General features: G+C 39.4%; 2 protein-coding genes across 37 annotated transcripts in view; one reads left to right on the forward strand and one right to left on the reverse strand.

The window, feature by feature from the left end:
- LOC308199856 (uncharacterized protein) overlaps positions 1-27089 on the forward strand; it is a 288903-nt gene that overhangs the window by 210236 nt on the left and 51578 nt on the right. Inside the window, exon 1 of one of the 35 annotated variants that reach the window (XR_013955016.1) lies at positions 25939-25970. The exons of 33 other annotated variants lie outside the window; for them this stretch is intronic. The gene's annotated coding sequence lies outside the window, so the exon portion shown is untranslated. Of the gene's footprint in view, positions 1-25938; positions 25971-26049; positions 27055-27089 lie in introns of those variants that run through there. One more of the 35 variants, XR_013955017.1, reaches the window with a different exon arrangement.
- Positions 1-27089, reverse strand: part of LOC308199857 (uncharacterized protein) — a 68903-nt gene that overhangs the window by 30580 nt on the left and 11234 nt on the right. Inside the window, exon 1 of one of the 2 annotated variants that reach the window (XR_013955044.1) lies at positions 2244-3993. The exons of the other annotated variant lie outside the window; for it this stretch is intronic. The gene's annotated coding sequence lies outside the window, so the exon portion shown is untranslated. Of the gene's footprint in view, positions 1-2243; positions 3994-27089 lie in introns of those variants that run through there. 2 annotated transcript variants of the gene reach the window in all.

Genomic DNA, 27089 nt, shown 5'->3' on the forward strand with positions numbered 1-27089 from the left:
TACTTTACTGGGGAAAAAATCTGCTTATCAAGAACTTTGTGTATTCTTCAGTTGAGACTGTAATCATCATATCAAAATTAAGTAATACATTAAAAAGTTCAAGCAAATCTTTTTGTTTTGTTTTCTTACAATTCAACAACTTGAGCTGAGATCACTACTATTAGAAAACCTTTATAGCATTTCATCCAAGCATCTTGCAAACCTGGGCTGATAGCTAGATTTAGAGGGACAGTGCTGAGATTGAGGAATATTATATGAGCATTTTAAAAATAAGAGACAAAACATGGATTTGGAAATACCTTCCAATCAGTCCTTAAAGAATATGGATCCAAATAAATTTAACAGGAAGCAAAAATAGTGTTTGAATCATTGAAACCAGAAGACTTGGTCTAGTCTTGTCAATTAGATTTTGAAGAAAACTTGGTCTAGAGTTTTAGATTTTAAATGGTACAAGAAGGGCAGTTACGAAATTATTGGGAAGTTCTACCCCTGTGCTCTATGCTAAAAGTAACTTTAGTTTAGTATCTTTAGTTTAACCCAAAGTTATTTCAAACTTGAGAGACAACAGGAAGAAAAGGAACAATCGTGCTCCTCACCTGCACCTCGTTTCTATTATAAAGTCTGGATATAACCACCATACTGTGCCAAAATGTTTGTCAATTTGTCTCTGCATTCCTTCTGGAACACACACAGCTTTCTCAACACCCTTGCATGCTGTACAACTCACTGCAGAATTGGCATCTTTATTATCAGTCTTGCTTATTCATCCTCTTCCTGAAATCCGTTAGGAAATAACTGTCTGATTGGAACTAATGATATCTTGATCAGATCATTATTATTTCTGGTATGAAATAATAAGCAATTAATTATGGGAGTGCTCTGGCTGCTCTGTAGTTAAAATAGCTTTGAGACTTGCACTTAAAACAGATATTCACTTTTTCATTGTGTGTGCATTGTATGATGTGTGCTTGCCAAATTTAGTTGTTTATTTCTGGAATGGAAAGATACTGGTATTGAGAACTTTTCAAGTACATCTCTTGATTTATTTTAGTTATTGGCAGTTATCCTTAGGACTATCTGTGTGTTAGTGAGACAGAGGGATAGACTGCAAATATTTGGGTCCTTTCACTAGAAACATTGCAAACAGGTTTCTGAAAATCTTGTGAGAAATGTAGTTGAATGCTGAGTGCAGAATTGTAACAAAATAAAAGTTTCCCTTAACACTTCATTTTTCTACTGATGACCGTTTTCTGAAATAAGCCTTATTGTATGTATTGAAATCATTTTTTGCCATTTTAAGATGTATGTTATAGGGAGGGAATCACTTATCTGCCCCTCACCTTATCACTTTTTGCAGTTTTGGCAGAGCTATGCCAAAGCTCCATGAGGACAGACCCTTTGATAAAGTCAGTAAAGTTTTAAGTAAATGAAATGCATTTCCACGACATCAATTGTGTTATCAGAACCAGGGAAAGTAATTTAGAGAAGTTGATATTCAAAATGCTCGTTGAAGTATGCTATGGTCTTTTTGATAACATGCATTGATGGTGGCAATATTATCAAACTAAAGTAATCAAAAGTTGTGGTGATTGCACTATGGAGAACTGCAACAGGATGGTAACGCTATTTTCTTTCTTGTAGAAGACAATGCAATATAACTGCCACTAGAAGCAGTTAAAAAATGCAGGGTTTGCTGTCTGAAAAGCTCCTAGTTTATCATGTGTTTTGTAGTTCTTGCATGTTTTATAAATTTATTTCCATCCTTTACTGATGTACATGTTCTGCTAAATTTGGCTCTATTTCTGTCATGTATACTGAATTGAAAATATGACTGTAAGCTATTTCCTTTCATAGTTATTCCTGCTCTTCTTTACTCAGAGTACCCTCTAACACATCCTGGAAATATTATTCTGCCTGCTGTTCTTATCTCACTTCACGTGAATGCATTTTGGCTTCTGCACAAGTCACTGCAGCGCTTTTACTTAATTCTGTATCCTTTCAGTAGCTTCATGTAGTCATCAAGGAACTTGTAAAGATTCTATTGACTTCTAGGAACATGCTTGTTCCTTGTGGTATTTCCTTTAAATTATTATTGGTTCCACTTTGTAGAATATCCTGTGATCACAGTAAGTGAATATACTGAGTTGAAAATTGTAATTGTCATTTACATAAAACAACACAGAGATACTGAGATTTCATGTATGTGACGAGGATGGAATGTGGCAGAGTGAACAACATGGTACCTGTTGTCTGTTTTGTCGTCCTGGGCTTTTACTGTTGGGCTATCTTTTAGTCCTTTCTAGTAGACACTGACAATTAGGGAACTAATAAGGAGATGTAAAAGCATATGCATATTATTATAGTGAGTAGAATCTTATAATTGTTGGTTGATATTAAAAAAATGTTATAGAGGAAATATTTCAAAATATTTTCTGCTGCTTTCCATGAAATTAAGTAATTATTAGGACTTTTTCCATGTATGTCAGAGACTTACTGGCAAACGAGTCATCTGATTAGTTAAAACAGTGAACACTGATCATTCCTGCATTCCTGCTTTCCTATCTGTGTGTTCTTTGTTGACTTTCAATCTAATAGTATTTAAAATAAATAAGCAATATAAAATAAAACTGTAAGATATTAGAGGGAAGAAGGCCACAGTTTGCTGTCTCAGCTCAGCTACGAGGTAGGGAATTCAGCATCCAGTGCTGGCCTTAGCCCAAAGCAGGGTGTCAGAGCACTAAGGCTTGCGTGCAGAAGTTGACCTTTCTTTCTGGATCCTGAAGGAAGCAATTCATTACATCTTCCATCCTTCAGCACTAGAAGCTGGCAATAGAGAAACATAGTTCTGCTTTTGCTCACCACTGCAGCAAGCTCAAGCATGGAATCTTGCAAATAAGCAGAGCAATTTCTGTATTAAGATGTGTTAGATAAACTTTTTCTTAACTGATATTTCATTATCTTCCTGAGTAAGTTGCAAATGCTTAAGAAATATATTTTCTCTTATTTTAATTCTGAAGAGGAGGTGAGGTTAATGAATGGTTGTCTCCTACTTCCAGTCTTGGTGCTATTTCCTAGATTTCAGAGTTTCAAATAGACAAGAAACAACATGGAATCTATTGACCTTTTAAAGCCTAAGAGCATTCATGGTCTTTCAGGTCAGTTTGTAAAAGCAGATAAGATGTAAACTAATAGTAAAAAGAGAAAAGATATAATTTCAGGTAGAAATTAATAGCATTTTTAAAGTAAAGTGTTAGTGAAAGACATCAGCCCGGTAATGATCATGTACACTTCAAGGGGAGTGGATGAGTCCTTGTGTTCGTAGCATCTGTTTCAGGACACCTAGAAATGTAATTGTGTTCCTTATGTGTATCCAAACTGTTAGTACAAAACCAATATGAGTAGTTATTATCTGCATGTTGGCATTATGTATTTTATAGCTACAGTAAGTGCAACCACTCAAATGCCAAACCTGTGCTTAACATTGTGCCAATTGGCCTCCTCGCTGATAAACCTTGACAGTACATTGTTCTCTTGTCAAGGGGCATTATCCTAGCAATTCAGCAAAAAATTTTCTTCATTTGGACAGTGCATCTTTCAGACATTCCCTTCTTCTATTGATTTGTTTTCTCCTGTCCCTTTCTCCTTCTTTTGTTTTCTTATCATAGCTTCAGGTTATTAAGTGCAAAGTATTGATGGGAATGGATGGTTTTGGTCGATGGAGAGCTAATGCATCCCTAATCCTGCCATTGTTACAGAGTTATGCTTTACTCTGGTTCCTGATGGGGGAAAAGGTGCAAAGCTCTTGATCCTAGTTTTATTTGTCACAAACCCATCCATCAATCAAGCACAAGCATGTCTGAATGCTGAATGACATGTGGGTCTCAGCTGAAAAAATTCGATAACACTGTATTGTCAGGTTGCTCACTCTTTTTTTTTTTCGATAAGAAATACATTTGACTGAAATAGATAAGCATGCAACTACTAAAGACTTGAAGAGAGAGAGTGACATACATGGACCAAAGGTTGTTGATCTTTGGTATTAATGATACTTATGAGTAAATAAAAGGGGGGGGGGGGGAGGGGGGGAAACTCTAGACATGCAACATGCCTAAATCCTTTAGGTTTTTCTCATTAAGTTGGGGTTTCAAGTTTTCAATCTGGACACATATTACAAACTGTCACCTAAGTCCACATGCTAATAGAATCTGATTGAATTTATTAAATATATATGTAGGTTAATAAAGCAGATATTTCTGACCAGTATATTATTTTAATATATGTTGATAAATCTACCCATTTACAATTTCTAAATGACTATTAACATATATATATATGTTATAAATATATTTATGTTATCCTTTTAGGATTGGAAATAATTTAAAAATAAAATTTTAGTAAACACATTAATATTTTATGCTATACAAGTCTATATGCACATCATTTCATAAATGTCCTTTATGTCCTAATTGTAGTTGTATACTCAAATATGTTTGGTATCCCTTTATTCTAGTTCCTGAGCGACATACATTAATACATTATTGAAAGCTCGTCTCCTTACTTATATACAATTATCTGTTCATACTCGCTTAAGATAATTGCACTTAGGAACTGTTAAAATATTCCCGCTGTACACTGTAAGTTTGAGAAAAATAATCAACAGATTGGAACAATCCAGAAAATTATTTTTATTTTCTTACCATGGAAGTAAATGTTTTAGAGTAGAGAACTGTATCAAATGACCTAAAAAATCTATCAACAAAGATAACAAAAAGGCAACCCAAATCAGAGGCTCTACGATAAACATGATGTAGCCCCAAGTACTCGCACACTCTATGAGTAAGCCATTTTTCTTCGCTCTGTGACTAGGGGCTACAAAACTGCAAAAATCAATGTGGGAGTGCGTTAGATTTGTTGGGTAAATTACATGTGCTTGGCTGCTCCATTGTATCTGGCCCATATTCCATACCAGATACTTTTAGATGGAACTGTCACATAATACATATACTCAATATTGATTTTTATAGATTTAACAGAGCTTGAACTGAACTCTATGGTAAGCAAGGAAAAACTTGAGAAGTACAGCTTCTTAAAATTGGGATGAACACACAAATGTAGAAATACTATTGAATGTTTGTGTCTGGGAATCTCCTGGCCCAGTTTTTATTTGGTATGGGCAAAGTCAGCATTAAGGAATCATAAACTTGTGGCATTGAATATCCATTGGTTTATCTTCAGATGATTATTTTAATAATGATGTGATATTTATGTTGTGGATTTAATTCATTTTATTTTTTACATTTGAACCAACACGAAGACATGAATAGTTATAAAAAAATTCAAAGACATTCTTTATGTTGTCTGAATACTGGATGATGCCAGATTAAATCCAAAACACCTCTGCTAGCACTGAAAAGCACTTTGTGGTCTCTGTGTGTATCACAACCAATTTTAAATCAATTTCAGAACATGCTGTAATGATCAAGACACTCAGATGCAGGACAGCTAGGTCTACATTTAGACTTTTGAGTAGGTGGTCTCTCGTGGTGGTCTCAAGTTGTGTATGCTGTTTTACTGGGGGGGGAAGAGACATAATTTCAAGTGTCTAAATATGAAACAGAAAATTTGTCTGCCTTTGAAAATCTCCATGTTATTTATCAAATATGAGGCAATCAGATGTAAACAGTTTGGTAGTTTTTAGGTGACAAAAGCTAATGTGACAGGACTGATAACACTCCTTTGTAAACATGAAAAAGTCTAATATTTTCTCACAGAAAGCAAAAGCAAAGATATTTGTAACTTTAAACAGTAAAATAAGACTATATGTGCAAATGTTAGCTTGCTTTTATCATATTTGTGAACGGTGTATTATGGTATGTGTTTAAATAATCACATTTTTAAATACCAATCTCCAGAGTCATTCATGATCAGACAAGAGAAGAATCACGGTTAGAATTACTTGAAAAATGTAAAGCCAGAAGTCTGAATCCACACTCATTCAGGCATCAGTGCCACTGAAACCCTGCCTGCACTTTCAAAGTCATGACCCAGCCTGCACTGAGTGCAGTAACTGATACCAATAACTGATACTGGTTGTAACACACTTACAGGAAAAACATACTGCATACCAGTCCTGCAGTGAAGGACTTCTGGTCACTGATGCAGTGAGGAATACTGAAAATGTATTTACAAGAAAGAGAGAAAATAAGTCTTAAATTTCAGGGGGATGCTTTCACGCTACCAGCTCTGCTCCTTGTTCCTCACCTCTCCCCTGACCTACTGCCATGTCTGCCTACGTAGGGCTTTGAATGCACAGAGAATAGGCAGCATGCGGTCCTGGAGCTATAGGCACTCTTGAAAACATCCAGCTTGCACCACCTGCAATTCAGAAGCCTAATTGTAATCTTTGAAAGTCTCCTTATAGTTTTGCTGTATTTAAGAATTACAGGACATGTCCTCAGCTGGTATTAATTGATATAATTCCAATAATGTTCTTGTTAGGACAGAAGTTTCCACTAATGAACATCCGGCATTGTATCTCTATGGGCATTCAGATGTGGTAATCAGACCAGCCGGCCTCTAAGAGTAAAGCGGAGCCTTGTCAGGGGGCCTCCACTTTAAAACTTTGCTTCTTAGTGTGTCAATGCTTGATTTTATTATTCTAAGGGCATTTTGATAACCCCTCTGTGGCTGGGTCTTCATGGTGCGAAGGTCTGACTAAATAATGAGGGTACTTTCTCTTTTATCTTTAGAGGGAGGATTTCCTTATTACTGCCGATAATATGGGTCAGATTTTCAAAGGTGTTTTAACTTCACCTCTGTGTTTGTACTGCATAAACACTTGCAATTGCTTTTGTATCCAGTCACTCCTACAGATGAGCATTTACCATTAGTTTGATATGCAAGTGATACTTGTGCATGTATTCTTCTGTCTTATTTCTATAGATAAATATACACAGGCACAAGCGAGTGTCATGCTTTTATATGGCATTTTGAAATATTCAGTATTAAATGGACTGGACAGTAACGCTATTTGCATTCTCAAGATATATAATGGGCTTGTTTTACACCTGGGGGGGGAGAAGATTGTGAACATTTTCCTATGATTTTGTACTCTGTCTCAGGTAACAAGAGGGCATGAAGGGTCCATGATCATATGTGAATTTCCTGATAAAGGAAATGCCTCTCTATATCCTAACGCTATCTGTGATACTGCATAGTGATCTTTCCTTTTTATGAAACACAGATTAGTCACATTAAAAGGAATTTTAACTTTCACAAAACCACTATAGCTCTGCTCCTTAGACAATAAAAAAGGCATGCGGAAGCAGTTATTTATCTTCTGTTGAAAGGAAAATGCATGCAGATAGGGTGTCATCAACAAAAAAGTGCATTTTATGTTCCAGAGTTCAATTCTACTCATGGAGCCTTAGCCATTTAACACCATGACTTCTGACTCCTCTCTGCCTTAGAACTGGAAGCCAGTGATAGAAATGTGCTGTTGTATCATAGTAGCAGCTCTGCTATGTTTTCAGTTTACTCTGGGGTGGTATAATAGAGTCCCCTGATAGTATGCTTAGAAGCAAATCAACTGCTGAAGTGAATGACAGTAGCGTTGTTGACATCCAGTATACGTTAGAAGTCAGCACAAGTATCATGTTGGTGCATGTCTAGTGGACGTCCAGGACCACTCAAGAGGTTAAGGACGTTGTTCATCAACTGGGAACGCATCTTGAGAAATGTAAAGCCAATGGAATTAGAAAGAAAGGGCAAAACACCATATGATTTCTCTGTTTAAGTGCCATATGGCATCTCTTTAAAATGTATAGTACTAGGGAAAAAGGAGATTAGTGGAAAATGTAAGAGCTGCTTCATAGGGCCCTAAGGACCAGCAGTTCAAAATGCTATAGTGTCCAGACAGCGGCGCCTGCATCTTAAGGAATAAATGATGTTAAGCTAGAGAAAATGATTCATGCAGTACTTCTTGTTAGCCTGACACACGTGCCAGAGTGGAATGATCAGCACAACACTGTTGCATGATTGCTACATGTGTATGCTGTACTGTACAACCATGGCTGTCGTACAGCTGTATGACTGCTGAGTTAGCGCGAGTGCATGTCGTCTGCAGCTGAGGTGACAAATCGTAGTATCACTTTAGTGCCTTGCTACAAAGAGAGGTTGCTGAGATCAATTACTGTTTTCTTAAACTGCCTCAAACTAAATTTTAGCTATTATACGTACATGTTATTGCTTTACACCTTCAGGTTAGTTTGGTGGGATTTTATTTGTAATGAGAGTAATTGCTGGTCCATACCCTTCAGCACTGTCTCATTTTGTGCCTTTACTGCTCTGGGCAGACAACAGTTGTATGTGATTAGGTTTTGATCTGGTTTGAGCAAAAAAAAAATAGAGCGAGATAGATATATGTATGTATATATTAATATATATATTCATATTTTCAATTATATATTTATATGTTGGTTTTCATTTGGATCAGCTGAACTGATTCAACTGAACATGCAGCTACATGAACATAAAACCACAAAAAGTAGGTCCTGATGTTAAAGTGTATTTCCAAACCTACAATTTTGAGAAAAGGAATCTAGCAGAAAACCCTTGCTTAATTTCCACAGAGATTGATTGGTTTTCAAAAACAGGTGGAAAATCATTGACTGGTCTGGATTTTTCAAGTATCTCTAAATATTATATTATGAATTTTCTTGCAGTATCAAACTAGTTGTTTCTTCATTTAGCACATGCAAAATTTTAAAGCTCTATTTATTAAATATGAATATATGTATGAGAAAACTAAAAAATATTCAAAAACCAAAATACAATTAAACATTTGAAGTAGTTGAAATAGCTATTCTTTGCTGTTTGTGGACCTGATTCTGCATCCTTTATGCTAATTTGCAACTGATTCCCATGAAGGAAAAGAACTCAAAAAGGGATCTTTGAATTAGTCCCTTTAGCTGTAAAATTTCAGGTATGAGATAAAAACCCATGGAGTGCTGTACAGCATTAACTGAAGAGATGAAATTGTTTCATCAAACTGAAGCCCGTAAAAGCTATTCATTCCCCACTTTTTGTGCACATGTAAGTCCCAGTAATGTCAATGAGAGCAGCTTGCATGCTTAAAGCAAAAATCAACCCAAAGGCAACAAATTATAATGAAAAAAAAAATGCCTAGGAACAAAAATTTTCCAGCTTGAATTAAAAATCCATCAGCTCCACCACATATGCTTGACTCAAACAATATTTTGTTGGCTGTAAATTGTTTGCAGTAGGGATGCTATATTTTTAGAGGAAACAATCCAGAAAAGCTTTCCACCAAACTCATGATAATTTGATTGCAAAGTCCATATTTGGAGCGTATTAGCATATTCACTTGTGTGTACAAATATATAAACTGTCATCTCCCAAGCAGTGAGAAGAAAATTGACAGAGGAGGTTCAGATGGGGGAGAAGGGAAGGAGTTGCCAATAAGGCCGAAGGCTTGCCAAAATTCTGTAAGTGAAGGAAACGAAACAAAACGCAGAGAATAGACGAGGAGAATGAGTGGCTAATTACTGTACATCCCACTCAGCTAAAAATGAAACATACAGGCACGAGACATCAGAGAGGCACATATTGCATAGGCACATCCTGACAGCAATGACAAAACAGTGTAATCACAAACAGAAAACTAGGAACCTTTCCCTCTTTGTTGGCAGCATTGGATTGAATGTATTCTAGCAGAGAGGCTGTTATTCCCTTGTCACTGCCGGTCCCTTTTCTTTCCCATGCAGAGTGGGAAGATGTTCCCCCCTGTGCTAGCTTGGAAATGTCTCTGGGAGAACCAGGACTCTGAACTAGCAGGTTCCTTGTGCCTGATGCATGCAGGGCCCAATTTACTTCCTATCAAATCCAGTGCTTTTCCTCGTCCTTGACTCAGGTGGCAGGTATGTTGTGGGCTCACAACAGGACATGTGTAGGTCAAGTCTTAATACAAGACACTAGTTAGAAATTTGGGATAGCTGAGAGATCCCAACTTTTGGCATGATTTATTTCATAATTGTGAGCAGGTGTTACCTCTTGGTACTGAAGTTTGTATGACTTTAAGATGTAGCCTTTTTTTTTAATCATTAGAGAACCCTGTATGAAAGGCATAATGTATGGGCTTGTGGCTTTTCCAAGATTTAGCTGATAATCACCATACATCCCTGTAATTCACCAAGCAGACTGATACATTACTTCACGTTGCAGTGGTTTTGTACTGGTCACTGTATTGTTTTAAACCAAATATATGCAAATTAAAGTATTCTGAAAGATGTGACTGTAACTCAAAGCTGAGGAATCTGAACACTGCAGGAAAGGACTGAAGTGCTTCTGTTTGCGCTCATCTTCTCAGCTGGGCACCTGGCTCCGAGTCACCGAGGTGCACAAACTGGAGTAGTCTCTCCGTATGAGGCTTTATTATCACTTTTGACTATATAGTGTTTACGGTCATATGACTTGTCCATATATACCAAATAATTCGTGGGGGAAGTTGAAAGCAGTGTAGGTTTGGTGAAGAAAGGCGAAGAAGGAACAGCGTTGTATTTCCCAACAAACTTAAAAGGAGTACATGCTGCCAACTGCACTGAAAAGAATTACAGCTGGAAGCAATTAGCTAGATAGTTAGATATATACTGGCTGATGAGATTTGCAAGCCTCATTTCAAATTGCTCCAGGCTCTGCCTGGGCCTCAGACTCTCTGCTACAAGTGGACCAGCTCCTTGCTTTGTGGTAGATACAGAAGGGAACAGTAGATCTCCAAGGACAGACATGCAGCCTCACACAAGTTGATCCCAGCAGCAGTTAGTTTGCATTAGCACAGCAAATGAACCAAGCTAATGAAGGTACTTCATTAGGGACCTCTGCCTTCTGTTTACATGCCCTGAAAGTGATGTGAGAGTGACTATGAAGTGAGTGCAAAATTAATTTAATATAATTGAATTTAATTGTAATTTTTAAATTACATTTTTAACACTGGCTTTGAGTTCTGCATTCCATGGTAATTCTAGGCTGAGAAACCTGTTGCAGTGATAAATCATCTCCAGAGCTGCAATGGAGATACCATCACAGCTCCATCTCTGTTATGGAGAAGGGTATGAAATTGCAGTGAGCAGCTGTTAGGCTGTACTGGGTGAATAATCTGCAATTCAGGATTATTTAGTGAAAATAAATTTGTGAATAATGTTTTCTTTCATCTTCAGTTGGCTACAGTAATGCTCTGCTGTTACTTAATTATGCCTTAATCACCTCCCATGCGTGCTGTGATGCAGCATGTTCAAGCACGACTGCTGAGAAAACTATTGCAGCATCAGCTGCTGCTGACAACCTTAGATCTGTCTTCTGAATGCTCTACAGAATATAGGCTATCACAAAATCAGACAGAAGTTCTTAGTCCTTATGTCCATGTAGCTCAGTCATCTGAACCCCAGATAACTGAAAAGAAACCCCCTTGAAACTCTAGGAAAATGTTGAGAATTAATAATCGCAAAGACCATGGAAACCTCCCATGAGAAGAAAAAAGTTAAACTATACAAAAGGCACCTTTCAGAGTGTTAGCTTGTCATTATGGAGGAAATTCTAAGGATCTCAGTTGATAGCACTCACCATTTCAAATTAAAAGATAAATTATTTTAATAACAAGGATAGTATGAACAAATAGAAGTGCAGAAATTTGGGTTATACTGTATGTAGCAAAGTTTCTTTAAAATTATTGGACAGCCACACAACAAAGAAGTGTTATTTTATATTTATGCTCAGACATGCATTTTGTTTGCCCTGAAGATCAAAAATAAATATGACAAGTGTACAGCTGTATTTCCTTCTTATTAAATTCCTACTTTTTCTAAACTAGGGGAAAAAAGCTCTAATGAAGCAATGTTTTAACTTGGGAGCTTCAGAACGAAGATAGAAGTTTGTTTCAAATTTTACATATTAAGCATGAATAATTTTTCATCTTGATAAGCTTACAAAGGACAGAGTTGTGCATAAAAATAAGGTCTTAACAACATATGAATTTCTCTCTCAAAAAAAAAAAAACAGGAGTATTAACAGTATCGTTTTGACTGATTTGAATATAAATCTTTGGGAAAAAATAAGCCTGGAAATAATGCAATGCCAAACCTGATCCCTTGGCTGTATATAGCTTTGTTTGGCTTTTGAGCAGACATGGGATTGAGGAAAGAGTGCGGGACCTGTATGTAAGGCTGCCCAGAGGTTCTGCAAGGCTGTAAGATTCCAGACGTTTTCCCTGGCAAGCAGCTGCTGCTGGAGTAGCGTGACTCAGCCAACTCTTACTGCTTTTAATTGCTGCTGACTGGTATGGGAGGGGGGATAATGGAGTTTTCAGTGTGCTGCCTGCACTACCTCACAATCCTTGTGTGAAAAGGGGATCTTCACAGTGCCAGCCCCACTAGCTTTCTGTAGTCTGTACCAAAAGATCTACTAAATTACTGCAGTATATGCACAACTTCTGTTGAGTGAGTGATAGTAGCTAGAGAAAACAATCAAATTAGTTGGTAAGCAGCATATAGCAAGAAAGCACCCTTCTAATTTAGTTCTTTTCTCTTGCAGGCACCTTATATTTTATCATTCAAAAAAAAAGCGGGGGGGAAGGCATTGTGTTCAGATAAAATCAAGGAAGGTCTGAACCATAGGATGTGTTACTGCAGTGCTGGTCTGCAGATGATACTCCCTGACCCTCAGTAGACTTAACAGCTTAATGCTAAATGCCATATAAGCAGGTATTCTGGGTGAGAGATGGTTTTGTCTGGCTGGTTCAGAGCAAGACCAAAGCAGACACAGAGTTGTCCACACCCGTCAGTATACACATCACAGCAAGGGAAGGGTGCACTCCATGCACTTTTAATCCTCCAGTGTGTCTTTTTCCAAGGAGAGGAGAATTCTCCTTTGGGGGAAATAGTTGTGTGACATGATCTGTACAGCAATAAACTTAACAAAAGCAAGATTTATTAGAAAAAGTAACAAACTCAGTGGGGCAGGGATAGAGACAAAGTAAAGCCAGTTTATTCAGAATAAAAGTAATCTCACAGGGATTTGCTTTACTTTAACTAAATTTGCTCTAAATTTGTTTTCACTCTGTTACTTAATTTGACTTATATTATCCAAATGTCTCTAGATAGACATGGCCAACTTTGTATGAGGAAAATGTGAAAAAAGGGCCCTACTGTTGTTTTACAGCTGACAGATTGTTCTTGCTTCAGAATCCTTTATGTTCCAGCAGGTGTTGGCAGGAGGAAGGCTGGCTCACAGGCTGAAATGTAATATTAAGAGGAAAAAGGCACAGAAATTTCTGGGGAAAGACTTGAGAAAATGTTGCTAATATCAGCGAGTGCTTTTGCTGTTCCAACCACATACAGACCTGTGGGTTTTTTTCAATGTCAAATATCTATCCTAAGCTTTATAAAGTACTTATCTATGATAAAGTATAAATCCTGCAACATCATCTCTTCTCAAAACCCAAATGAAGGTACGAATAACGAGCCACAAATAAAAGTGAATTCCAAGCCAGACACACCTTTAGCCAGAAATGAAAGCCATTCTCCTCCTCTGTTCCCTGAACCAAAGATGAATAATGTCATATACCCAATCTTTGGGTTCAACAATCTTTGAGTAGTTTGGAACAAGGATCTGAGAATTTGCACTACAGCTCCGGCAGTACGCTGTGCCCTAGGCAATGGGCTTTCAGCGATGTGCTCACAGTTAAGGCTATTCAGGCCACTGATGGAAACATTAGGTTCTCTGTCAAGTCCAGTGGAAGCTGTTCGGTCTAACAGCTAAATGAAATTTGGCAGTTCCTCTTTTAAACTTTTGATAGAGAAAACAAGAAGGAAGAGGTAGCTTCCATAGCTGGATGTTATGGTTACGTGCAGTATCATTGCATGCAGATATTGAGGATTCTATTGCATATTTCTTTATTCTGATTTAGTACAGGCAGACAAACCATTCCTTACCAATGGCAAGTGAACCATGTTTAAATTATTTTTGGGTAGCAAGTAACTACACCCTGTGAAGCTCATCCTGCAAAGAAAACCGTTCTATTAAAAAAGAAAATAAATCAGAATCCTCTCGTGTAGAAAAAGCAGAGTGCAAGATGGTTGAGCTGTTCCACTTGTTTGTGTGGCAGACATACAGCCCCAATGATGTCGTGACTCTATGACAAAAGCAGTACAGAATAAAGAGAAGGAACAATTTGCAAGAGTTTTTCTAACTGTGAGAAATAACTGGATTCTCCCAGACCTGACCAAGAAGTGTTTGCTTGGTCCAAGAAAATAGCGCTTGATAACTTGCAACCCTATTTCTGATGTACACTCACCAGGGGAAAGAAGGAAGAAAAAGTTGAAGTCTTGGGCAGTGCCTCTTCTGAATGATCAACTTTTGTAGTCGCAGGAAGGGGATTCTCGATTTCTGACTGACACCTGCAATCTCAGCATTCTCCTGTGATGTCTGAAGTGCAGGATAATAACAGCAGTAATTTAAAACATGTTTTTCCACTAGCAGCAGGACTAATGAAGTCTAGTTTCCTACAAATGTTTATTCCACATCCTGAAACCCACCAACCTAGCGCAACAGTCTCAAATTCTCCTTTCTTACTGTCATGGCTTACCTCAATCTCTCCAGTTTCCATTAAAAAATCCTTCTAACAACACTGGGGACAAGGGGAAGTGCACGCTGTTTCTTTTTCTTGAGCCAGGGTTGTGCTGAGTGGGCACATGGTAGCTTGGCTAGTGGGCAGCCACCCAGACTAGGTTGCTGTTTCCTTGCGTTCTGGTCTTTTCCTACACTGGAAATGTTGCTTTTGGTTCCTTTCTCTTTGCAGTTCCTGATTTTTACAGAATTTATCTCTAAGACTATGTACCCCTCTGTCAAATTTGATTTAAATTGGCCAATAGGTTCAAAAGTTAACTTCAGATTTCTGGATAATGGGTAAATATGACAAAGAAGTAGCCCTTTATGCTCCTGACTCTCTTCTCTATACCTCCCTATAATTCTTTATAATTGACTTTTACTGCTGGAGAAGGACACAGGGTTGGACACAGCTGTAGCGCAACTATTCTTCTGATTTCACACTTCATGTAGTCGGGTCTTGAAAGCGTGCCATGTGAATCTGCAACTGCATGTCCTAAAATCTGTGAAGTTCTTAACTTTTTCTGAAGTCCTTGGAAGGCACTTGAAACGCCTGATTACAGTCCTGAAACTTCTAACTTTACTTACGTATATTAGAAATAAATTGTTACTCATTCTCCCCAGTAAAGATCTCCCATTTGGGGGGTATTTTAAAGTGGGAAGGGCACGTAATTTAGCTCAAATGAGGGTTTGTGTGGTTTTGAGCATGGAAGTGCCTGACCTTTTGCAATCTGCTGTGAGTGTGCATGCATCATTGTTTGTAATTTGGCTTTTTAAGGATGTAATGTTTTGTATCAAACATGTTCTTTGAGAAAAGTAATATAAGTTAATTTGCAACAAGCATCCTGAAAAAAAAATAATACCAAAAAAAAAAAAGAAAAGAAAAGAAAAGAAAAGAAAAAGTAAAACTTTTACATTCTTAGTAGGACTTAATTTAGTCATTCTGAAATGTAGAATAACTACTTCATCTATTAAACTGTATAGTCTCGGTTATCATCCACTGAAGTACATCTTTTTCTGGAGTTGTAATGGAAATATAATGAATGGCAAAAAAATTGAGTGGAAGGAAAAGAAAATTATGCTAGCTCCTCTGAAATTGAACATTTTAATGGCAATAGGATGGGGAGGAGATGTATGTTGCAAAGGACTTTTCACTTGGATTATAATTTTTTTCCATAATTGGAACATCCTAAATGATATTATGACATTTAGTATGCAAGATTAGATTATTAGCATGAGTAAATGTAGAAAAAGGACACAAAAAGACAAATTTCAAGCATTTGGCTCTGGGAGAGCAGTAATAGCAATATGAATTGACTCACCAAGGCTCCAGTCCAGCAGTTACTGATGTGCTTAAGTTCACATAAGTGAATTTTTCCTGTGGAACTATTTAAAAACCTAAGGCTGAACAGGATCCTAGGGTCTTATAATACTGGGGCTAAATTAGTCTTCTACAGAAGAATTCTGGTTTTCTAATTTAGCTTAGGTCACTACCTGAATAGTGTTATTGTAACATTTTAAAAGAATCTCAATGACTTAAAAAATATTAATAATAATAAAAACAACAGCACAGTTCCCTTTTGCTTCTCCCAGTGATAAAAAGTGTCCTGGACACCGTCACTGCACACTCAGCAGCAGTGAGGGCCACATTGTATACGTGCATTACAGATAGTGAACAAAATCAAAGGTACAGAAATCATATCACTGTCATTTGATGATCAGCCAGCATCATTTCAATCTTATCCAGATATAACATTTAAAAGATTAAGTCAGTTACTTGAGAGTTGGAGGCTCATAAGTATGAATATAATGAAGAGCCTAAGATGCTTTGATTTCCCAGTGCCTTTTTGGGTCTGGACCATAAAGTTGTCTATCATCAGCATATTTAAAAATAGCATAGAACATACCTCTCCACTAACTACATTATTATCCCTAACTGCCCACTGCATAAAAAAGACAAGATAGATCTACACAGGACTCGCCATGGAAACACTGATGCCGGGGGGAAAAGCCAGTCAGGATCAGCACTGTCCACTCTACACAAGTACAGAAACTTTCCAGAGTATTTTATGAGAAAATATTTGTGGGTGTGAGAATTATATGCACAAGTGTCCAATCGTCAGCCCCTGACAGGGTGAATGTTGCCATTAACTAATTAGCAACAGAATTTGCATAGCCTGCAACTCTCAAACATTTCTATGAATAAATTGATGGTCATCCAAATACTTGTAAATGAATTAATTAAGAGAGATGATAGGATTCTACAGATATCTAAATGAAACTAACCATTTCTAGTAATTAAAACATTTTACCCATATGATTATTCACCTATTTCTACTAGCAAGGTTATTTTTGTCTAGTTCAGTGGAAATATCATGACCTGTTACTGTATTGTATATTTTCTGGTTTTTTTTGTTTGTTTGTTGGTTGGGTTTTTTTTGTATTTTATCCCTTGACTGTACTGCACTATCCAAGGTATAAAATAATTAATGCATTAGCTTGTTAGTGATTAGCTTCTTAGCCAGAACTTGTGAAAATTTAGAGCATTTAAAATTCTCCAGCTGGCTGCTACTGCCTATTTTGACTGCTACAAAATTCACGCATACCCACAACATATTTCTCTTGTCCTTTGGTAATTAACAGGCTAGAAGTGCCAAAAAAAAAAAAAAAATCCCTGTTGCCCTGACACTATTAGAGCAGGAACTATGAGCCTCTAAAAAGTATGAAATACCTTATTCTATGTTTAGAGCTGATTGTATTAGTTGGTGGTTGTGGCCTTGAAGTATTTTGATTTTATCTTAGAAAACAGGGCTGATCTGGATGAATTCCAGCTGAAGCTACAGGAATTGAAGAATTAAGCTACAGAACATAATGAAATGATTCAGTCCCATACAATCTGATGAGCATCACTGTGTGTAATGGGGTGTGTGTGTGTGGTTGCATCTGAAGCTGGTTGTATACCATTGATTACAAAAGTACCTTTTACACATAGTGTAAGATAATTACTTTGTATGAAAAGCAGACTATTTTAAAGCATTTATTTTAATAAATACATTTAGCACTAGTTTTCTGTATGTGGGTATATTGTTAGTGGGTACTATTCAAGGCTAAAGCCCTTACCTTTGTGCTGATGTTGAAAACTATCAATTATAAAACACCTAACAATGTTCCACCAATGAGCGTGCTCTGCTAGCGGCACGTTCCTATTCCTCTCTTTAAAAGACAGATATTGCTGCGTGCAGGAGTGCCGAGACTGGGGTACCATTGTTAGGGCTGATTAAGGGGAGGAGGAACTGTTCAAATTTTAGGGTTCTTTTCTTATCAGACATCTATTGAACTGAATAGCATTTTGTTTTATATCACACTTTTTATGGCCTAGGTATCTCAGAGCTCTTTACAAAACAATCTGTTTCAACAATAAATGTTACTAGTATAGTGAATGTGTAGGCATCTATTATGTGATCTGCAATAGCTCACGTACTCTTTGGCATTTGAACAATACATTTAGGTAGTAGGGTGATGAGAATAGGTAAGACAGTTTTATTTGCAAGTGTTAAAATAAATGTTTAAGAATCTTAGCATTGAAACCAAAAGTAGGAGGAAAATATTTATCCTGTAGCTTATAATTTGGTATAAATCTATTTCACATCCACCTGGATGCAGAGTTGTGATAGGCGAGAAAAAACAGAGCAGTAATTGCTCATTGGAGGTATGGGATCTTGAAAGAAGTAGTCCCAACCTACATCTTGAGCAGTCTACAAACATCTCCCAAGTGGCTTAGGACCACAGTAGGAATGGTCCTGTCACTGAATTGTCGTTGCTGGAGCGCTGGACCCCAGACTGCATGGAGTAGGTTTACAACTCCAGCTAATGTTGACTGTGCGTGAAGAGAAATTAGAAGGGAGCATGTAATGAATGTTAAAGAAGCAGTAAGAGGAAGGAAAAAAATAATAATAATAACAAGACCATAACATTTCTAGGCGTTCCTTTCCAAAAATGTTAGATCAGTCTCAACCGGTATGGGCTCACAGTTGTCCTCTATGTCCTTGGTAAAATTACTAGATTGCTAGCAGAGGTTACAGAAAAAAAAAAAAAGAAAAAAAAAAAAGTCTGCAGCTTAGCTACAGCAAATCACACACTAGCAGAGTGGAAACTAGGGTAGAATTGGTAAAATCCTGTACTGACCCCAACTGTATAGATTGTCCTGAATGTAGTCTTTCTTACAGCTACACCTATGTCATGCTATAGCTATGTGGATGCTTTTCTCTGACTGTGCACCCCAGATGCATTTTCTCTTTCTTTTCTCCTGTAGTCAAGGTCTCTCTCTCTTCTTTCTCAACCTCCATCTGCTCTCATCTCCTTTTAAACTCTTCTCTGGCCCCCCTCGTTCAACCTGGACAACACCATACCTCTTTTCAAAGCCTTTATTTTAAGAAGAAAATAAAATACATGAAATCTGAATGACTTCAAAACCATATTCTGGTGCTTTCTCTTGCTTCTCAGTCCACTATTGTTGTTCAGACAGTGTATAGAGCACTGTATCAAGTAATTGGGTATTATCTTCTGGACTGTAGTTCAGGCACTAAAAATAGCGTATTAGTGACCACTTTGTTCCATATGCCTCCTCTTTATGAAAGGAGCGAGCGGCACTTCTTTCAGGCTTTCCATGTTGGAATGTTAACTTCTAGCAGAGGTGCTGTTCTTTTTGTGGTGAAAGCAAAATACGTATGAACTGGATGTGATTGTTGCTTCCATATAATGTTGTAAAACTCATTGCCACATGATTATTTTCTGTCACTAGGCTCATACTTGCAAGTTCAGACTGACATGGTCTCCACTGCTGTTGTTTGACAGCATTGCTTTGTTGTTCTACTGTTCTTTATCCTGTGCTCCAAAAGACTGGGCAGTGCACGTCTCTCATTAAGACAACCACCAAGTGGGCCACTGTTTCCAAAGGTAGCTGATTTTGGTTTTCAGCTAGCAACATCTCACAGGAGTCTGAATATCACAAATGATAACCAACTGCCTTCCACAAATCATGCTCAGATAAAGTGTATCACCTGGGCCTCCAGGGATTAGGAACCCAAAATACCTGGTCACTTTTTGAAATCTCTGTGTTGTCCACAATCAGGTAGGTGATCTTCAGGAGGGGGCAGTGGTTTCTATCTCTTGCTGTGAAAAGGGAACAAATGTGGTCCTGATGAGATGGCTTGAAGGCCTGTTTGTCTCTTCCAGTCTACATCTTTCCATTCAGTTACTGGGGGACCCCTGGAACATGCTTCTATTCCTGAAAGCCCTGCCGCTTAGTACCCCACTCCCTTCTTCAGCATCCAGTCAGGTCCAGCTTCTGTGCATCACTGCAAGGTGAACTCTTTTTCTTACTGCAGATGTTGAGGAGGATGACCAACTGACAGTAAAATTGCTTGGTACTGATGAGCCCTTGGCTTTGTTATTGTGGTAAAACATACATCATTTGACAGCTGCATGTGCATGGAAAAAAACATGGATGATTAACGGTTTCCTGTCTTTTCTTGCTACTGATCTTCTTTGCTATGACAGATGAGACTCAGATGTCTTTTTTTTTTTTTTTTTTAAGAGAGAGAGAGAGAAAGGGAGAATATTTAAACTTGTTCTCACCTAAGTCTTTTATGTTATCCTAAGGACCTTATTTGTAGTAGAGATTTTTTTTTTCTGAATTTCAGCTCTCCTAAAATGATCAGCTCTGTCATTCAGCTTTGAAAGGGAATGTATATTTTTCCCTTCCTGGATTTTTTTTTCCAAAAGGGTCTAATGCTAATTTTACTTATTCAGAAATTAAAATAGCAAACAGTTTATATGAGGTGTTGATAATTACCTATATTACTCTAATGCTGTGACAGATGTTGGCAAAAAGAAGCAGAAAATGCCTACAGCTGTGCACTCCATGACATCCAGTTTATACTCAGACAGAAGGCTAACAGATGTTCTGAACTGTCACTTTGCCTAAATGTTTTTAAAGTGTAAGGACCTGCTTTATAATTCACTAGGGCCTCGTTTGGTTTCATAGAGGTCCTCAGAATTCCCATCTGTGACAATTAATGTTGAAGACTTATAAATCAACCCCTGTCCTTATAAGCCCTCTGCAAATAGATATTGTGTAACTGTATACTCCTGAGACTTCTGTTTTTTGTAACCTAGTTGTGAATTTCCACAACTTGTATATAATGTAACTCTTGTTTTGAGCAGAAAGAGAACAGACACGAGTACAGCTAGAGCAACAAAGATCGCTGATGTATGTTTGACTGACTTCAGAATACCTATGTTAAAATAGTCTTTATTCTTTTCCCAGATGCTATGGTCATTTCTAAGTTGACTTTAAAATGTAACAACTTCCAACTTACTTGTTTTCCCAAAGGAAAATATGAATCTTGGTGGTATTAAAATATAGCACTTAAACAAGCATGTTCAGCTGCTAGAGATATTCCTATTTCTGGAGAATATTCTTATTCAAAAATAGTGAGATTATATAAGGGAGACTTTAAAATATGATTCAAGCTTTATGTATTAAATTATTTCAAAATGGAGATGTTATGAGTGACATGTACGTAGTGTGTGCATGTAAAAATCTGAGATTTAAAATAGTCTTCAGTCTTTAAGCTCCACCCAAGTTTTCCAGCATACCTTTAGATAAGCAAAAAATGTCTCTGCTATAAAGCAACTTAACACATTATTGATAGTTGCCATTTCTTTTTAAAAGCTGGATTCCTGTTGTACAGTAGTTTAATGGTTTAAACATTGTGCTAACATAATCAGTGTTTGGCCTCTTCTGTTCCCCAATCCTGTATAGAAGCAGAACTCCGAATTGTACATCTTTCTGGGTTTGTTTCTAAATTACTCCCCACACTTAATTACGAGGATGAGAGGGATGCCTTATTCCTCTTTGTTATAGGCTAAGCTCTCAGTAATCCCAAACAAAAGAGCCAGTTCTGGAAGATATAGGATTTGCTAGCAGGATTATGGTCTCATAGATAATGATGTGCAGTCAGCAGAAGCGAAGCTTTATTTTAATTCAAATAAGCTAGTAAACAAACCACTGACAAGTCTGCTGGTGAGAGTAACTGGCTTCTGTTGCCACATTGGCAGCTAAATTATAGAAAATCTATTATACCCTGTTCACCATATGTTTAATTTAATACAGATACAAATTAAACTATCCACAGTGCCTATTAAAATAACAATACATATTTTTTAAATATATGAATGTTTTAAGATACATTCCCCTGACCTTAAGAAGGGCAATGCTGATTTGGGAGACTACAGCAAAACACATGCTATAGTCAACAGATTCTTTTCAACAACAACAGTAATTTGAAAACCTGAGAATATTAATAGTACAGTTTTGTAAAAGATAATGAGGTTAATTGGGGTGTTCTACCTTCTAAACATCCGCTTTTACGCATTTCCCTCCCCCTAGGTTCCTGGGCCTTGGATTTGATAGAAGTGGTTGATATCTAATCCGTTGTACACTTTTTAATTCCGTGCCAGATACAGTATGAGTTGTTTGCCCTTTTCCTGCTGCAAATAGATATCCCTCATTTCTGCATATCCTCATGTATTAATGTTCTTTCAAATAGCTGTAACCTGGATTTTTGACCTGTCAGGAACATTGGAGCTGCTCCTCTGTAATACTGGTGCAGGGTTTCAAGTTGTGTAAAGGGATTCCTACTTCATGACCATGTTGTTCAGATGGAGAAGTGTTGAGCACAATGTGTTGTGGTCCACTCTGGACCCTGATTGCCATCTTGAGTCCTAAAATGGCTTTTTGTAAGGGTTTCTCTAAATCTGTGTGTTTCTAAACAAGCTGAACATAAAGTCACTAAGTTTCTAAGTTACTGCAGGTAATGGGGATAGGGGCTAAAGGTCAGCAGGTGTTACTATGGTGAGGTGGTGATGATGATGGACTACCTGAAAACATACAGAAACCATAGAGAAAAAAAAATTAACCTCTCCAAATTCACCTTTCATCTTAAGTGATTGATTACAAACAAGTGCCAGGCAGAACATTGCCGGTGAAGTGCTCTCCGGACTTGCTGGGAGCCTCCAGCCAAGATGAGCTTTCTCCCTTCTAGTTCCAGGCTGCTAACAGCAACAAGAAGCGTGAATGGAAACAGAAGTTTTGAGGTGGTTTGTGGATTTCCACCTTGCTCCCCAGTAACATAATCAGGAATTAGCATTCAAAATTATGTTTCTCTCATCATTTAAGATGTAAGAATGCATTCAAGCTCCATATGTATGTGTGGAAGTATATGTGTAGAAAGGGGTCTCAGGGTTCTGTAAATGCCCAGTATTACATGCCATGTATTTGTGTCAGGCATTAGATTGTATGCTGGCATGCATGTAGTGCGTAGCAAGTGCATAGGTATGTGAAGTATTACTTACTGTGTGCGCATATATGCAAGTTGTCTGTAAATTGCTTTAAATTACTGTTGTTATTTGCCAAACTATTTTCAGAATCACTGTCTGTAATGCAGACGTAACATACCCAGCAATTAATTAATTAGTTATTGCAAAGAAGTTTAACTTCTTCAAAAAATTCATCTTAGCATGTAAAAGGAGCCCAACTACAGAGAAAGTTGTAATAATAAAGGAAGGTATCAAATCCTAGAGATACTTGGGCAAAATGATGACAGAATATTACTAGCACTATACTTTCTCTCCTTTTTCGAGGAGAAATGCATCCTTTACCATGTGGTCATCCTTCAGTAAAGGCATATTTGGCAGTGCAGCAATCCATTGCAATTGGCAGCAAAAATATTGCGGTAAATGTTGAAGCAATAAATGAAGAGGTCTTTCACAGCAATCATGGGAAAAAAAAAAAAGTCAAAAAATCTTCAATTTCAGGAGACGTGTGAAGTTCATACATCCATTTCTGTACAGTGAAAGGCCTGTGTGCTGTGCAGACCCACAGCTCTCCACGAGCCACTTTTGTAAAGTGAGTGCTCTTTGCTTTTAATTAACTGGAGTTTTTACTATCATGTCCCAGGACAATTAAAAAATAATAATAATAATTTTAAAAAACAGCTATCGGGGTTTCACAAATGTTCTCCTAACACTGAGAGGTGGTGGGAAGCCTCTCTTGCAAGGACTGTATGATCTCTGTGCGGACTCCCAGCACACCAGAATCCACACCCGTGGCTTTGGGGCTAGAAAAGCCTGGAATTAGTTGAAATGGAAGCGAGCTGAGAACTTAGGGGCATCCCCCGCGCGGGCGGAGCGGGGCGCGGAGCTGCAGCTTCCCTCCGGGGCCGGGGGAGTCCCGCGGGGCTCCGGTCCCCCGCGGACAGCGGGAGGAGGGCTGGGGACCGCGGGGCGGCGGAGGGGGGCTCCGTGTGCCACAGCCCCGGCAGCGATCGCGGAGCTGCTGGCGGGGGCGAGGAGCGCCGGCAGCAGCCTGGCTCCTGCCCTCTTGCAGGGCCAGTACTTTCCCCTGGGTGGGACCCCCCAGGTTCGGGAAGGATTTGTGCTGGGGGCACAGCTGAGGGTCCTGCACTCAGCCCCTCTACGAGAGAGCGCCTCTTGGCAAACTCCTTACGGGGCTTTTCTGGTCGGATTGCCAATGTAGAGGTGTAGGTCTCGCTCGCAGATTTGGAGGGATCTGATATTTTATCTGTACTGCTAGGTGCAGATTTTTTTTTTTTCGCCCGAGTCTAAAATGACTTGCGAATGCCAAAATCTGGGACACTAGATTTCCCATCCCGTGGGACCGCTTTCGGGACACAGGCTTAAGTATATCGGTGCCCGTGCGTGAGCAAAACCCTCTGCGGGGCAAAGCGAAAAATGCGAGTTGAGGTGCGAGGTTTTTTTACAGCCCTTCCAACCTGTGGTTCACGCTTTTTTTTTTCTTTTTTTTTTTTTTTCTCCTCCTCTAGAAAGTCTTAGCCATTGATACAGCGCGTTAGAAAGTTGCAGCCAGCCGGTCCCACGCACTGATGATTTCGTTTCCGGTTATCTGCAAAATGAGCTTTAAGCCAATTTCGTGCTTCAGGCTAAAGAGAGGGATTCGTATTTCCCTCCTAGATGCGTGGCATTCCTGGAATCTCTTTGTCAGCTTGCTGTCGGATGCTGCTGTAATTTCCCTGGAAACTCTCCCCAAGATTTGTATACAGCGGTTAAGAACGACGTAAAATTTCTGAGCCATCGAGATGCTTTGTCTGGGGGAAAAAAAAAAAATCATCTTTCTTTCCTAAGTCCGTATTAAACTGTTGAGAGTCTGGTTCACATTTAACCCAAAGAACCTCTATAGGTAGCAAAAGGCGCATTTCGTACTAATCCCTTTCCTTCACTGCTGTGAGTAATAAAATACCTCCTCAGGAGGAGCGGTACTTTCTTCCCCAGTGCCACCAGTTTAGGAAAGCACTTGCACGATTTCAACTTTGGCACGGTTGGGTCTTTTATTCCACCGATTTCATTTTTCTTTTTCCCCTTTGCGTTTAGAGGCTATTGCAAAATGACCGGAGGTTGCTTGAGCCCCGCAGGTGGAGGTGAGCTCCGCCACCCTCCCCGCAGGCGGCTCTTGGAGGGAAGCCTGGCAAGGGAAGGAGCCCCCGGCCCCTGGGAGCGCAGCCCCCCTGCGCCGAGCCTGTAGGGTCGGGTGCCGGGGGCTGCCGTCGGGGGACCGCAGGGGTCGGGGGGCTCCGAGGCGCCTCGCCGAGGCTCCCCGCACCCTCCCCGCTCCGGCGGGGCGAGCCGGCTCCAAGATGTTTATCCTGAGATAGAAAATGGGTTGTTGAAAAACAAGCCATGTGCAAATAGTTTAATTTTCCGTTTTGATGCTTATCTTTGTCTCCCGAATTTCATCGGAGAGGCTTTAATTGGCGTGTGGGTAATAGTTCCTAAATAATCCCTTATTAGATGACTTCAGACGAGTTGTGAACCAATAACGTCTTAGTCCCAAAAGTGAAAGTAGAATTTGAAGGCGCGGGTCAGTTTTTGTCAAAGGGCTCATTTGAGCATCTTTTAGTTTGCTGAAAAAGCTAATTAAAGAATGTTTGAAGGTTAAAGTCATTATTCCGTGCTGTTGTCGTGCTACAAGTGAGCCGAGTTTTGTGAAAACACAAAGGGCAGAAGTCACAGAGGTGGATTACTGTCAGTCCCGGCTACAGAGGCACGGAGAACTGTGGCATTAATTCCTATAGAAAGGTAGACAAACACAGGCAGTGACTAACAACTTCCCGCAGCGCCCTATTGTCTAAGCACTTTCTTTTGCTTTGGGGCTCTCTTCCAGTTGCTACAGCCGCAACCAGATTCAACCCTAGGTACCGGGGAGACTTTCGGCCGCGCAATTCTTGACCCGCGGAGCAATTTCCAGCACAGAAATAGCTGCGGCTCCCGGTCCTTGCGCCCGGTGCACCCTTCCCTTTGAGCGGTGCTAATTTATTCATGACTCGGCAGAAAGTTAGCAACGCGCAAGAACTCTGCCGCAGCCCGGGGCACCCTGGCGGGCTCGGGGCTCGCTTCCCAGGCTGAAGCCCGGGCGCTGCGGTGAGGGGCGGCGACGCCCCCGACCTGCGGGGACGCTTCGGGCGCCGGGCACCGCGTTTGGCTGCGGCGCGCCCTGGCCGCGAGGGCTGCGCGCTGCGGGGGCGCAGGGACGCGGGGGCGCAGGGACCCGCCCGCGTTCACACGCCGGGAAATCCCCGGGGCCGGTCCCGGGGGCCCTTCGCCCCGCTTTGCGCCTTTGTGTGCGTGCGTGCATGCGGGCAGCGGGCTGCGAAGCGGCGCGCACAAAGATAGGCGCAGGCACCGCACGGGAGGGTCTCCTCTGCCTCGCTTCTCCAGCGCTCCTTGCCTTCGCCTCGGAGCTGCGGTGCCCCTCTCGCTCCCAAAGTCTGGGTTTTTAGGTCTGGCTCCGACCGCAGATCTCCCCAAATTCAAAGAAACAGATGTTTGGGCCGATTAAGGCTGGGGCGCGGGGGGGAGGGGAGGAGGGAACCCTGCAGCTGCAACTCAAAGAAATATATTGATAAAATATTTCAGTAGTAATAAATACGCGGAGATCAGCTCGACCTTGCAAGGTCTTTATTTTAATTTTTCCCCCCCTATATACAAAAATCTTTATCAAACCTCTATTCTATGGCTTCAATAAACAGAACCCATTACCTCACGGCAGCTTTTGTTGGCCTGTATACAAGCGAGAACAAAATGGTTATTCAGGAGAACGCTTTCGATTTTTATTGTGTGTAGTATGCACAAAGAGCAGTGTTATTGTATTAAAAAGAACCATCTGTAGCAGAAACAATGGCATCAAATTATCTTTGAATACCCACTGCAAAAATATAAAGCTTTTTTATTATTCTTCTGCTGTACGGTGGGGGACAGAGAAGTGACTTTTTTGTTGTTGTGGGTGCATTCTTATAACACACACACACAGAATC

Source organism: Anser brachyrhynchus (genome assembly GCF_964034855.1).
Source record: "Anser brachyrhynchus genome assembly, chromosome: 9".
In the NCBI taxonomy this organism is placed as follows: Eukaryota; Metazoa; Chordata; class Aves; order Anseriformes; family Anatidae; genus Anser; species Anser brachyrhynchus.